We start from the raw sequence: 13,623 nt of genomic DNA, 5'->3' as shown, positions 1-13,623 counted from the left end.
TCTAGAGCTAAAACACGTCTAGATACATCCGTATCTACAGATAGTTGAGTCAATTAATGTGGATCTGAGGGAGTATCAGATTCAGACTACATCATGGTAAGTTGGTTAAAAAAATTACCCCTGGGCGGTCCCTGCCCAGCTCGGCAGTGGCATTTCGCTTCTTGTGCTGCAGATCAAGCCATGCTCCTGCAGCAGGTGGGCGCTATCGTTCCCCATAGCCTCAGCACGGAACTTGGAGGTACCAACCTGATACATAGAATATAGAGCATGGTGTCATAGAGGCTTTACGCACAAACAGCTGAAGACATGTGCTACTTTAAGCATTTTTCCAGAACAGGAACAAATTGAGGATGCAGACAGACAGAGTGGATAAGCAAACGGAGTACCTTCTTTCCGGGGCTTGGGATGCAGCTCAGGCTCAGCCAACTGCCCACATGCGTGGTGGCCTTACGCTCCATTGCCCCCCACCACCACCACCGAGGTCTTCCCTTTCCTGTATAAGCTGATAAAAGATACAGTGAGGATCAGCAAAAACTACAAAGGTTGCAAATGTCGACAAATAAAGGAAGAACACCCCAATCCAAGCAAAGGTAGCCCCCGCCCCATCCCCATCAATCACTCCCAGCGCGAGGGTGGCCAGAAAGACACCCCTTCGCCCAGAATAGGAAATAGATGCGCAAGATATCGAGGTGAGGAAAAAAGAACCGATCTCGAGAAAGGAAAGAACATTACTAGTACTACCTAATCCGCTTGGTCTACACGCAGCTTGCCCCTCCAAGCTGGATGCCTGGACGGTGGAGGCGAAAGGAGGGGATCGAGCTAGCGGCTTGCATCCGTCGGCTGTCGGCACTCGATCGGGAGAGACAAGGGGGGCTACATAAAGGGGAGGGGTAACATATTTTATTACACAGTGAACTTACTGATGTGACTAGTCATTACATGTCTCACTGAAACTGGGGCCCATAGTGTGGCACCCCAAATTCACTTGAACCTGCCCGCGGGACGCATTGACGCGTCAAGAAAACCCCCGAATTGTAGGGGGGAAATGAAACATTTCACAAAAATTCGAAATTCAAGCACACTGCCACGCGCCAAGCACGCGGGCTGTTCCTTCCTCTTCTTCGGTTCCTCCTCCCCTATCCGAAAAAACCCAAATCCCAAGCTCAAACAACAACAACAAAAAACCAAATCCCCCGGCCGCCATGCATGTCCTCGTTAACCCGCTGGAGATCGTTCCCGGACGAGGCGGACCCCCCGCCCTGAGATCCCGAGTTCGTCTGTTCCGTCCACCTCGAGGCACTGCGTGCTGTCTCACAGCGGTGGCTTGAGGGCGCTGCAGGGGAAGTTCCGCCGGAAAGTGCTCATGGCAACCATGCAAGCTCACCAGCGTGCTGTATCCCGAGAGGAACTGGTCAAAGCTTTGCTATTCGCAAAAAAAAAGCGGGCCAAGATCTGGTCAAAGCTTCGTCGATGGCTTGCCGCGAGAGGCTTGGAGTCCAGAGTCAATAAACTAGCTGGTCGAGGACTTGGGCGGTTTACACCGATTCATATTAACTGACTCAAGTTTGTTAGTCTAGTTAACAAATGCATCTAGATACATCCATATCTAGACAAAATTGAGTCAATTAATATGAATCAGAGGGGAGTGCCTGAAAGTGTTTCATGCTACCAATTAATGCGGCAGACGGGGTAGGCTGTAGAAGTAATTGTGCTACTACTCATACAATGAACTGATTGTGTGGGTGTCAAATTTTGCAACACGATCATCCACTGAATGCTTAATTATAGTTCTAGCGCCAAAGGGGTACAAATCATAACAAAGATAGTACATACTACAACACCAGAACATAAGAGTACGAATCATAAAGTAGGTCAACATTTTGCATCAGGGCTGGGTGGTCCTGAGACTACCGGGACGCCCCTGATGATCTCCGGGCGTGCATCCACTTCAACGCAAAGCTGTGTACTCGGTTCACGGCCTCCTTCTGTAGGCTGGATAATCTCAGGTGCAGGACCTTCGTCTATGAAAGGCTCGTCATCAGTACCATCCACAGGTGCATCAGGGCTGGGTGGTCTTGAGACTACCAGGACGCCCCTGATGATCTCTGGGCGTGCATCCACTTCAACGCAAAGCTGTGTACTCAGTCCACGGCCTCCTTCTGTAGGCTGGATAATCTCAGGTGCAGGACCTTCGTCTATGAAAGGCTTGTCATCAGTACCATCCACAGGTGCATCAAACTGAGATTCATCTTCAAATCTCCCATCAAACTGAGAGACCTCTTCAACTCTATGCTTCTGCAATTAGTACATCAACAGATTAGACAAACATCTAAGGGATGCAACCTGAACAAATGCCGTTTTACATATTTACCTTCTCATCTGGCACATCACATGTCCCAGAGCTGAAACCCGTTTCCTGAAGCAAGCGCTTTTTCTCTCCTTCCCGTCCATCCATCTGCAACAAGTTAAATTTGAGTACAGAACCTTGCACAGCAATGCAAACTATTGATCGAAACAGCGGCATCATCAATATAAATAATTAACTACATATGCCAGCACACATACAGTGTGAGCAAGATCTGCTTCTCCCGCTGAAGGATCATTATATGGTTCACCATGATAAACCCACCTAACATATGTGCGGTCCATCCCAAAAATGTGTAAATGATCTTCCACTACATGGTGAGGCCTCTTCTCACCATTCATACATGTGCAGCGCGGGCAATACACGTCCAGGTTGTGACCTTCATGAGCTCTAATAAACCCCATAAAGGGTTGAACACCATTTATATATGAAGGGGAACATAAGTGTCCATGCAGTATCCAAGTTCTGTCCATCTGTTTAATTATGAGATACAATGGTTGGTGATTAATTTAAGGCGAAGTAGGAAATGTATATCCATCGAGTACAAAACTATACTAGTACATGATTATGCATTTCAGCAATCATGTCGAGTACAAAACAAAAATTGCCCATCGACATTTTAGCAAACAGATCGTGTACAAAACTCTGCCATGGCATTTCAGCAAATTAACGGATCGAGTGCAGAACTGACTCTATATGCCCACGCAAATGAACAAATTGATCGAGGACAAATCGAGCGGAAAACTATAAAGTGCCAATTAGTTCGAGCATACTGACGATTTTTTAAGCAGCATCAAGAAAATATAAATCGTTAGGCCGTCTTGCCGGATGCATGATTGAGCTAGAGATAGCAGCCCTACCGTGGATCAACTTGACCGCCGATGCGTCTCGAGAAGAACGACGGGGAGGGGAAGCTTCTTCTTCGCACGGACGGGACGGGGAGGGGAAGCTCTTCGCACGGACGGGGATAAGTTGTGTAGCGGTGGGTGGGGGGTCATGCGGCCGGGCCGCCCGGTAGGTGGTGTTTAATGGATTTGCGTGTGTAATTTGCCGTGCACAAGGTTGAGGAATAGGCGGTTCCCTTTGCCGCACGCACAATTCAAACTATCCCGCCCATGTAGTTTAAATTCGCCCTATTTTCCTTAAATCGACATAAAGTCATGTGAGTGGTTGGAAATTAGCAAAGTTGCTTGAAAAATAGTAAAACTCTGGAATTATCCTTTAAATATGCTCTACTTCGTGTGAAAATCGGGGTGTGGAGGCATGTTGAGCTGTTTTATTTGTACTTTCTTCATTAAAATTCCCATTTTATGCACTTTGGATGGAAAAAAATCATTTGTACATAAATTTTGACAACGCCATTTGCAAACATTAATTGTTTTACATGCCAAGATGCACCCATCCACCAAATATGGGGCAAAAGTTTATCACAATCTAGATATATATGTATAATTAGTGAGGGACCCCTTTTGATTTTGTGCAATTTCCACTAATTAGCTAGAGAGAAGGGGTCAATTAATTAGGCCATGTTAGGGGCTATGTGTTTAGGGTTGTGTGGATTCAAATACAACTTCTTTATTTGTGTTATCAGTACTTATATATATAATTAATTGAATTATCAGTACTTATTATATAATTAATGAATCCCAATAATGTCTATATATATGATCGATATAGGCCATATATATTAATTGGGGTTATATAATCTAGGGTTTACTAGCTATATATAGCAAGGTTTTATTAGATTGGGTTATTAATTAGATTGGGGTTATGTGTTTTAACGAGGGTTTGATTATCTAATTAAGGTTAGTTTTCTATATATATATATACGATTTAGGGTTTAGTTTTAATGGCACATATATTTAATTAGAGGACCGTGAGGACCCCTTGCCTGCTTGATGCGCAATTAAGGGTCGTCGTTGGCCTATAGCTAGCTATATAGGGTTTTATGGTTTATTTAATTAGAGGGTTTATGTGTTAGGGTTAATTATAACTTATTGTGAATTAAATTACAACTTTTTATTAGTGTGCTACACAATTAATCAAAACTCTAGCTAGATCGATCGAGTGTGCACAGACATGCACTATTAGAGGCACCCGCCTTTGCGCGTAAAGTGCAAGCATAATGTGTGTCGTTGCGCTGGCCACACCAATCGATAAAAAGAGAGATAGAGATGAGAGATTATTGAAATCGCCAAGAATGTTCAAATATATATATATATATATATATATATATATATATATATATATATGCATGCATGGTAGGCCATGCATGCATGCACACTAATTATATATATATATATTGTGAGGCAACTTAATCAAATGTACGTGTTTTTCATTCGAAAACTTGTCAAAATTCAAGTTAATTAATTTATCAGTGCTAATTAGTTGGTCGCCTGCTTGATGCACAATTAAGTGACGTTGGCCTATATATATATGTAGGGCTTAATTAGGGTTTAGTGTTTAGTGTTTAGGGTGTTTAGGGTGTACGTTTAGGGTTTTGGGTTTTGGGTTTAGGGTTTAGGGTGTTTAGGGATTAGGGATTAGGGTTTTAGGGTTGTATGGTTTAAGGTTTAGGGATCATCGATCGAGTGCACACACACATTATTATTAGAGGCACCCGCGCCTTTGCGCATAAAGTGCATGCGTATATAAGTGTGTTTTTTGGCCACCAACGATATATAGATCGAGAGAGAGAATGAACTATATATATATCCCCAAGAATATATTCAAATATATATATTGAAATATATGCACGAATGATATGCAAGCTAGGTATGCCATGCGCGCATGCACACTAATTATATATATATATTATGAGACAACTTAATCAAATGTGTTTTCATTCGAGAGAACTTGTCAAAAATCAAGTTAATTAATTTATTAGCGCTAATTAGTTGGTCGCCTGCTTGATGCGCAATTAAGTGTCGTTGGCCTATATATGTAGGGTTTAATTATAGGGTTTAGGGTTTAGGGTTTAGTGTTTAGGGTTTAGGGTGTAGTGTTTAGGGTTTAGGGTCTAGGGTTTAGGGTTTAGTGTTTACATTGTTTAGGTTGTACGTTTAGGGTATAATTAGGGATTAGGATTTTAGGGTTTAAGGTTTAATTAGGGATCCTCGATCGAGTGCACACACACATTATTAGAGGCACCCGCGCCTTTGTGCATAAAGTGCATGCGCGTATATATATATAAGTGTGTTTCTTGGCCACCAACGATATATAGATCGAGAGAGAGAGATTGATATATATATATATATATCCCCAAGAATATGTTCAGATATATATTGAAATATATGCACGAATGATATGTGCAAGGTATGCCATGCGCGAATTCACACTAATTGTATATATATATTATGAGGCAACTTAATCAAATGTGTTTTCATTCGAGAGAACTTGTCAAAATTCAAGTTAATTAATTTATCAGCGCTAATTAGTTGGTCGCTTGCTTGATGCGCAATTAAGTGTCGTTGGCCTATATATATAGGGTTTAATTAGGGTTTAGGGTTAGCTAGCTAGGGTTTTAGGGTAAGGGTTAGGGTTAATTAGGGTTTAGGGTCTATATAGGGTTTAGGGTTTAGGGTTTGGGGTTTAGTGTTTGGGGTTTATATTAGGGTCTAGCTAGGGTTAGGGTTTAGGGTTTAGTGTTTAGGGTTTAGGGTTTAGGGTGTAGTGTTTAGGGTTTAGGGTCTAGGGTTTAGGGTTTAGTGTTTAGGGTTTAGGGTTTAGGGTGTAGTGTTTAGGGTTTAGGGTCTAGGGTTTAGGGGTTAGTGTTTAGGGTGTTTAGGGTGTACGTTTAGGGTATAATTAGGGATTAGGGTTTTAGGGTTTAAGGTTTAGGGATCATCGATCGAGTGCACACACACATTATTAGAGGCACCCGCGCCTTTGCGCATAAAGTGCATGCGTATATATATAAGTGTGTTTCTTAGCCACCAACGATATATAGATCTAGAGAGAGATTGAAATATATTTAGGGTTTATGGTTTAGGGTTTAGTGTTTAGGGTGTATGTTTGTTAGGGTATAATTAGGGATTAGGGATTAGGGTTAATTTAGGGTTTAAGGTTTAGGGATCATCGATCGAGTGCACACACACACTATTAGAGGCACCCGCACCTTTGCGCATAAAGTGCATGCGTATATATAAGTGTATTTCTTGGCCACCAACGATATATAGATCGAGAGAGAGAGATTGAAATATATATATATCCCCAAGAATATGTTCAAATATATATTGAAATATATGCACGAATGATATGCAAGGTATGCCATGCGCTCATGCACACTAATTATATATATATTATGAGACTACTTAATCAAATGTGTTTTCATTCGAGATCGAGAACTTGTCAAAATTCAAGTTAATTAATTTATCAGCGCTAATTAGTTGGTCGCCTGCTTGATGCGCAATTAAGTGTCGTTGGCCTATATATGTAGGGTTTAATTAGGGCTAGGGTTAGGGTTAGTGTTAATTAGGGTATAGGGTCTAGGGTCTAGGGTTTAGTGTTTAGGGTTTAGGTTTTAGGGTTTAGTGTTTAGGGTTTGGGGGTTTAGGGTTTAGGGTTTAGGGTTTAGGGTGTTTAGGGATTAGAGATTAGGGTTTTATGGTTTAAGGTTTAGGGATCATCGATCGAGTGCGCACACACATTATTAGAGGCACCCGCCTTAATTTGCGCATAAAGTGCATGCGTATATATATAAGTGTGTTTCTTGGCCACCAACGATATATAGATCGAGAGATAGAGATTGAAATCCCCAAGAATATGTTCAAATATACGCACACACATGAATTATTAGACGCACCCGCGCCTTTGCGCATAAAGTGCACGCGTATATATATATAAGCGTGCTTCTTGGCCACCAACGATATATAGATCGAGAGAGAGAGATTGATATATATATCCCCAAGAATATGTTCAAATATATATTGAAATATATGCACGAATGATATGCAAGGTATGCCATGCGCGCATGCACACTAATTATATATATATTATGAGACTACTTAATCAAATGTGTTTTCATTCGAGATCGAGAACTTGTCAAAATTAAAGTTAATTAATTTATCAGCGCTAATTAGTTGGTCGCCTGCTTGATGCGCAATTAAGTGTCGTTGGCCTATATATATATGTAGGGTTTAGGGTTCGCTAGCTAGGGTTTTAGGGTTAGGGTTAGGGTTAATTAGGGTTTAGGGTCTATATAGGGTTTAGGGTTTGGGGTTTAGGGTCTAGCTAGGGTTAGGGATTAGGGTTTAGTGTTTAGGGTTTAGGGTTTAGGGTTTAGGGTCTAGGGTTTAGGGTTTAGTGTTTAGGGTGTTTAGGGTGTACGTTTAGGGTATAATTAGGGATTAGAGATTAGGGTTTTAAGGTTTAGGGATCATCGATCGAGTGCACACACACATTATTAGAGGCACCCGCGCCTTTGCGCATAAAGTGCATGCGTATATATAAGTGTGTTTCTTGGCCACCAATGATATATAGATCTAGAGAGAGATTGAAATATATTTAGGGTTTATGGTTTAGGGTTTAGGGTTTATGGTCTAGGGTTAGGGTTTAGGGTTTAGAGTTTAGTGTTTAGGGTTTAGGGTGTAGTGTTTAGGGTTTAGGGTCTAGGGTTTAGTGCTTAGGGTGTTTAGCTAGGGTGTACGTTTAGGGTATAATTAGGGATTAGGGATTAGGGTTTTAGGGTTTAAGGTTTAGGGATCATCGATCGAGTGCACACACACATTATTATTAGAGGCACATGCGCCTTTGCGCATAAAGTGCATGCATATATATATAAGTGTGTTTCTTGGCCACCAACGATATATAGATCGAGAGAGAGGGATTGATATATATACATATCCCCAAGAATATGTTCAAATATATATTGAAATATATGCACGAATGATATGCAAGGTATGCCATGCGCGCATGCACACTAATTATATATATATATTATGAGACTACTTAATCAAATGTGTTTTCATTCGAGATCGAGAACTTGTCAAAATTCAAGTTAATTAATTTATCAGCGCTAATTAGTTGGTCGCCTGCTTGATGCGCAATTAAGTGTCGTTGGCCTATATATGTAGGGTTTAATTGGGGCTAGGGTTATGGTTAGTGTTAATTAGGGTATAGGGTCTAGGGTTTAGGGTTTAGTGTTTAGGGTTTAGGGTTTAGTGTTTAGCTTTTAGGGTTTAGGGTTTAGTGTTTAGGGTTTTTGGGTTTAGGGTTTAGTGTTTAGGGTGATTAGGGATTAGGGTTTTAGGGTTTTATGGTTTAAGGTTTAGGGATCATCGATCGAGTGCGCACACAAATTATTAGAGGCACTCGCCTTAATTTGCGCATAAAGTGCATGCGTATATATATAAGTGTGTTTCTTGGCCACCAATGATATATAGATCGAGAGATAGAGATTGAAATCCCCAAGAATATGTTCAAATATACGCACACACATGAATTATTAGAGGCACCCGCGCCTTTGCGCATAAAGTGCATGCATATGTGTGTTATTCTGGCCACCAACGATAGATCGAGAGAGAGAGAGATTGAAATCCCCAAGAATTAGAGGACCCCCTTGCACAAGTGTTGGCCATCTATATATAATATGAATCCCAATAATGTTCATACATGATAGGGCATATGTGTGAAGCAATTTTATTTCGAGAACTTGTAAAGATTCAAATTTATCAGTGCTAATGGAAACTAGTGCACATTAGAGGGACCCCCTTGCATACGTGTTGGCCATCTATGTATAGTTTGAATCCCAATAATGTTCATACATGATAGGCTATATGTGAATCAATTTTTTCTTCCAAGAACCTGTCAAGATTCAAATTTATCGGTGCTAATGGAAACTAGTGCGCACTAGACGAGCCCCTTGCGCAAGTGCTGGCCATTACATATAGTTTAAATCTCAAGAATGTTCATACATGATAGTCCATATGTGCAAAGGAATTTTTTTCCCCGTGAACTTGTCAAAATTCAAGTTTATCGGTGCAAATGGAAACTAGTCCAAAAAAATACATAGAGGTCCAAAAGAACTAGACACCAACTAATAGGACCTGCAACTTTACAAAAAGGACCCCAAAACATATAGAAGAAAATCAATCGAGTCCTTCTGGACCGCACATCAGATCTCTGCTCCGCATCCTTTCCAGCAACTCCGTCGCCGGGGACGCACCACTTGGGACGGTGTCGCCGGTAGTCGCCAGGACGAAGGAGAAGAAGGGCCTCAGCAATGACATATTGGCTCTGAGAAGGGCCGCTGAAAGGCCAAGATGTTCACGGGCAAGACGGATGACGCCGTCGTATGCCCCGAGCTTGTGAACGTTAGCAGCTTGACTTCCCCACCATTGGCCAGATCTGAAGCACTGACCAAAGCAAGCCTCACCGGTAGCGCCATCACCTTGATGGCACCAGATCGGGGTTTGGCCGGCAAGATCCGCCAGATCTGATCCGCCAGATTCACCATAGTCCAGATCTGAAGCCGATGACGAGATCCCCGACTCCATTGCGCCATTCTGCTCATGGGAAACACTGGATCTAAGCTTACAACAACGCTAACTCCCTCGGATCCAAATTAGCTGACTCAACTTTGCTTATCTAAATATGGGTGTATCCACACATGTTTTTACTCTAGATACATACACGTCTAAGTATAGTTGAATCAATTAATTTAGTTCGGAGGGTGTGCGATATACAGAGAAAAGTCAGCCTCGTCTCCGGCCGGCGAGGCCGCCGGAGAGAAGGGGGAGAGGAGCTGGGGGAGTGGGAGAGACTCGAGAGAGAAAGAGAAGAGGAAGAAATGAGAGCTCCCTGGGGAAGAACATTAGTTTTGTCGTTCTGCTCGTAGCTTGAAACTAAAAATTTCGGCCGCGCGCCAAATCATCCCGCCGCATCCATTCGAAAATCCCGTGACCAGTTTTACCCTTTTAACCCTGGTCTGGAAGCTACAACCCACCGACCATGGAGGGCTCTTTCGGTAACAATGAAATATCTTGCCTAGATCCCGAACCCTCCCCACAGGCCCACACCCACCCACCAACCATTCGCCCCATTAGCTCAAAAATACTCTCACACGCCAAAGCTCTGACTCTCTATAGTACTAGATCTGCTTCGCCACCGGCATACTCCTCCATAGCGTAGCCTTGATCGTGTTGGCTGTCCACCCACCTGATCCGCTCCCCCGCCGCCCTAGCCACCGAAGGATCTGCTTCACCGCCGACCTCGCCACCGACGGATCTGCTTCACCGCCGACCTCGCCACCGACGGATCTGCTTCACCGCCGACCTCCACCGACGGATCTGCTTCACTGCCGACCTCATCCACAGCATAGCAATCAACGCCTTTCCTGTCGACCCACCGGATCCTCTCCAACGGAACCAGGTCTACTTCACCGCGCCCCCCTCCACAGAAGCCGATCTATTCCACCGACTACCTCGGCGCAGCGGCTGTATCAACTTCACCGAATCCCTTGCCAGCCAACCAGATCTGCTTCACTAACGCGTACTTCTACTGAAACAGGGTCGACTCATCGTCTCCCGCGTTCGCCGCCACTGGAATGCAAGTTGTCGCCCCCGTCCACCCCGCCGCAGCTTGGTTAGTACGCTGGCCCGTTATATCGCGGTGTTTCTTTAGCCATGTTTTGTGTAGTTATTTGCAGATCTCATATGCCATTAACTTTCTTGATGTGTTACTTTGCATGAAGTTCGTTTAAATATTGTACAGTACAAAAGCATTATCCGGTCGCTACCATCCTGTTCATTCTACTGACACCTGTGTGCATCCACATATTTATAGCCTTATACCCATTCATTTGCTGCCAACTGTTTTTGTACTGGATGCTATTCCTTTTATAGTCATGCTATGGGCATTTCCAATCTGGTTGTTCTTATACCACGTCATTAGCTCACCGCTAGCCGCTAGCTATTTTCTCGTGCCTGCTATTCTCACACTGCTTTTATAACCATGCTATGTGCATTTCCAATCTGCTTTCTCTTATACCTCGTCTTTAGCTTATAGCTATTTTTTTCCATGAATGCTCCTGTCGCACAGCTTGTATAGTTATTGCTGTGTGCATGTCTTGTCTTTGTATTATCGTTCACTAACTTGTCAATGTTATTTTTCCTAGGGATTGATCATGCGAACCACTTATTAGAATATCCAACATTAACAACGGGGACGCTAGGGAAGGTTGGTATCTGAGTTCTTGGTTGGTAACTCTGGCAGTTTACTTCCGTTATTATCTATAACCTATATGCATTGTTCCTTATGCAAGAGATTAACACTTGGAACCCTGCCATAGCAATGCCATCCATGCTTTACTATGTTTCTGCCTATTTGATATGCTTGTCTTGGAGCAGCTGCGAAAGTGATTTGAACCTGACATTTGGTCATTCTTAATGCCAGTTTACTTTATGTGGAAAACCTTGGCATTACCCTACTCTAAATCTGAATGTCTGAAATTCGTATCTCATGCAAAGCAACATCTAGTTGGTTTTAATCTGATATCTGGTAAATATTGGCTTATTCATTTGGCAGCTCAAGTTTTTTGTTATTTGAAACCAGCTGACTTGGTCTTAAATGTGATATCTAAACACAGATTAAGGACAATGGAGCAGGAGGATTAGCATTTCACTTGATGGCTGAACCTAAAATGACAGGCATGTCGACCATGACTAGTGCACGCAAGAGAAGGACATGCAGCGAGCCAGTATGTGCTTAGTACATGCATCTTATCTTATCTTGTGCTTATTTCTGCTACATGTTGTTATCTGATCTCTACATTGCGTAATACATTTTTGAATAGTTAATTGTTGTAACTATGTTTGCAATATTACCAGAATGCAGTTTTAGTGAAGCAGTCATCATTAGAAGATACTCGCCAAAGCGACCCTGTGCAACATTATGATGTAAGTCTGCTTACTACAAGTTCCATACATTGTCTTATTTATGCAACTTGTTATTATCTTATATCTACATTGCATAATAAATGATTGAATTGTCGTCGTGGTGAACGAGCAGATGCCATAGGATGGCTTAGATTGGGGCCGAATGGACGCAAGAGGATTCGGGGGAGGGTTTGCGATCAGGTGGGAAGAGATTCCGGATGGTTTCCTCAAGAACTTGGCCAAGGCCAGAGGTTGAAGAAGAAAGACACAAGGAAGAACTCCCTCTAGATCACCATTTTCATTGATGCACAAGCTACAGGCTCTGCCTTCCTACATACACGCGTACATACTTGCCCTCTTTTTGAGAAGGGCTGCCCCCTCTCCTTATATAGGGGAGAGGGTGGCTTACACTGCAAGAAACCCTAACGGCATCTTTGACTGGACAAACTACTTTACAGAGCTACTGTACAAAGCTACTTTAATCATAGATGACACCGGGGCCTTCTTTTATCAGGGCTGCTGATGTCCTCCGGCTTCTTTGGACGTCACATCTCTCTTTGGCCCCAGGGCTCTGAATAAAGTTACTTTGCTTGGCTCATCCTTGTCTTCTTGCTCTGAAGAGAATCTTTGACCAGACCTGCCGACAGGCTCTCCTTTCCGGTATCTTCTATACCGGGTTCCGGCATACCCCTTTGGGGATACCGGTTTAGCCTTGCTCTCCCGGATTCCTACTAGGCTTCCGGCAAGAACATTAAACCGGTATCTTGATGGCTCAAACCATCCGGTTTGGCATGCCTTTGGCATACCGGGGGTTATCCCCCCAACATTAGTCCCCGAAGCTGGTATAGTCTGGAGGATCCTATCCTACGGACCATGCCAGGTTTTCATCTTTTTAAGATACCGGTTTAGTCACTCATCTTTTGAGCTTGGTTCCGGCACCTTTACCCTTGTTCCTTTTCTTCTCTTCGCAAGGCTTGTTCCGGCACCTCTTTTCTCCGGCACCTTGTGTCTTTACTCCCTCCTCGGCGAAGTCGAGAATATATCGGGTCCCGCGCCTGCCAGTGACATGCGCACTGTAACTGACGCGCCAGTGTCCGCTGTCACATCGTTTCGACTCCCGCGCACGCATTAAATGCACCGCAGCGGATCCCACTAGCCGCTCTGGATCCTTTGGGTATCTCCGTGTGGCCTCCTGTTTTTGCGTGTATCTCCTTGACACGTGGCGGCCCATGATGCGAACCGCCGTGGCCGCGAGGCGAACCGCCGCGGCCCAGCGGTTCCACGCCCACTTTCTCTCTCTTATATAAACGCAACTGCCCGTTCCTCTTCATCTTCTTCGCATTCTTCTCCTTCGCGCACAGAGCTCCACGCCTTTGCGCCTCC

This window comes from Lolium perenne, chromosome 2, assembly GCF_019359855.2.
Source record: "Lolium perenne isolate Kyuss_39 chromosome 2, Kyuss_2.0, whole genome shotgun sequence".
Taxonomy (NCBI): domain Eukaryota; kingdom Viridiplantae; phylum Streptophyta; class Magnoliopsida; order Poales; family Poaceae; genus Lolium; species Lolium perenne.
Note: the sequence above shows the minus strand (reverse complement) of the source record.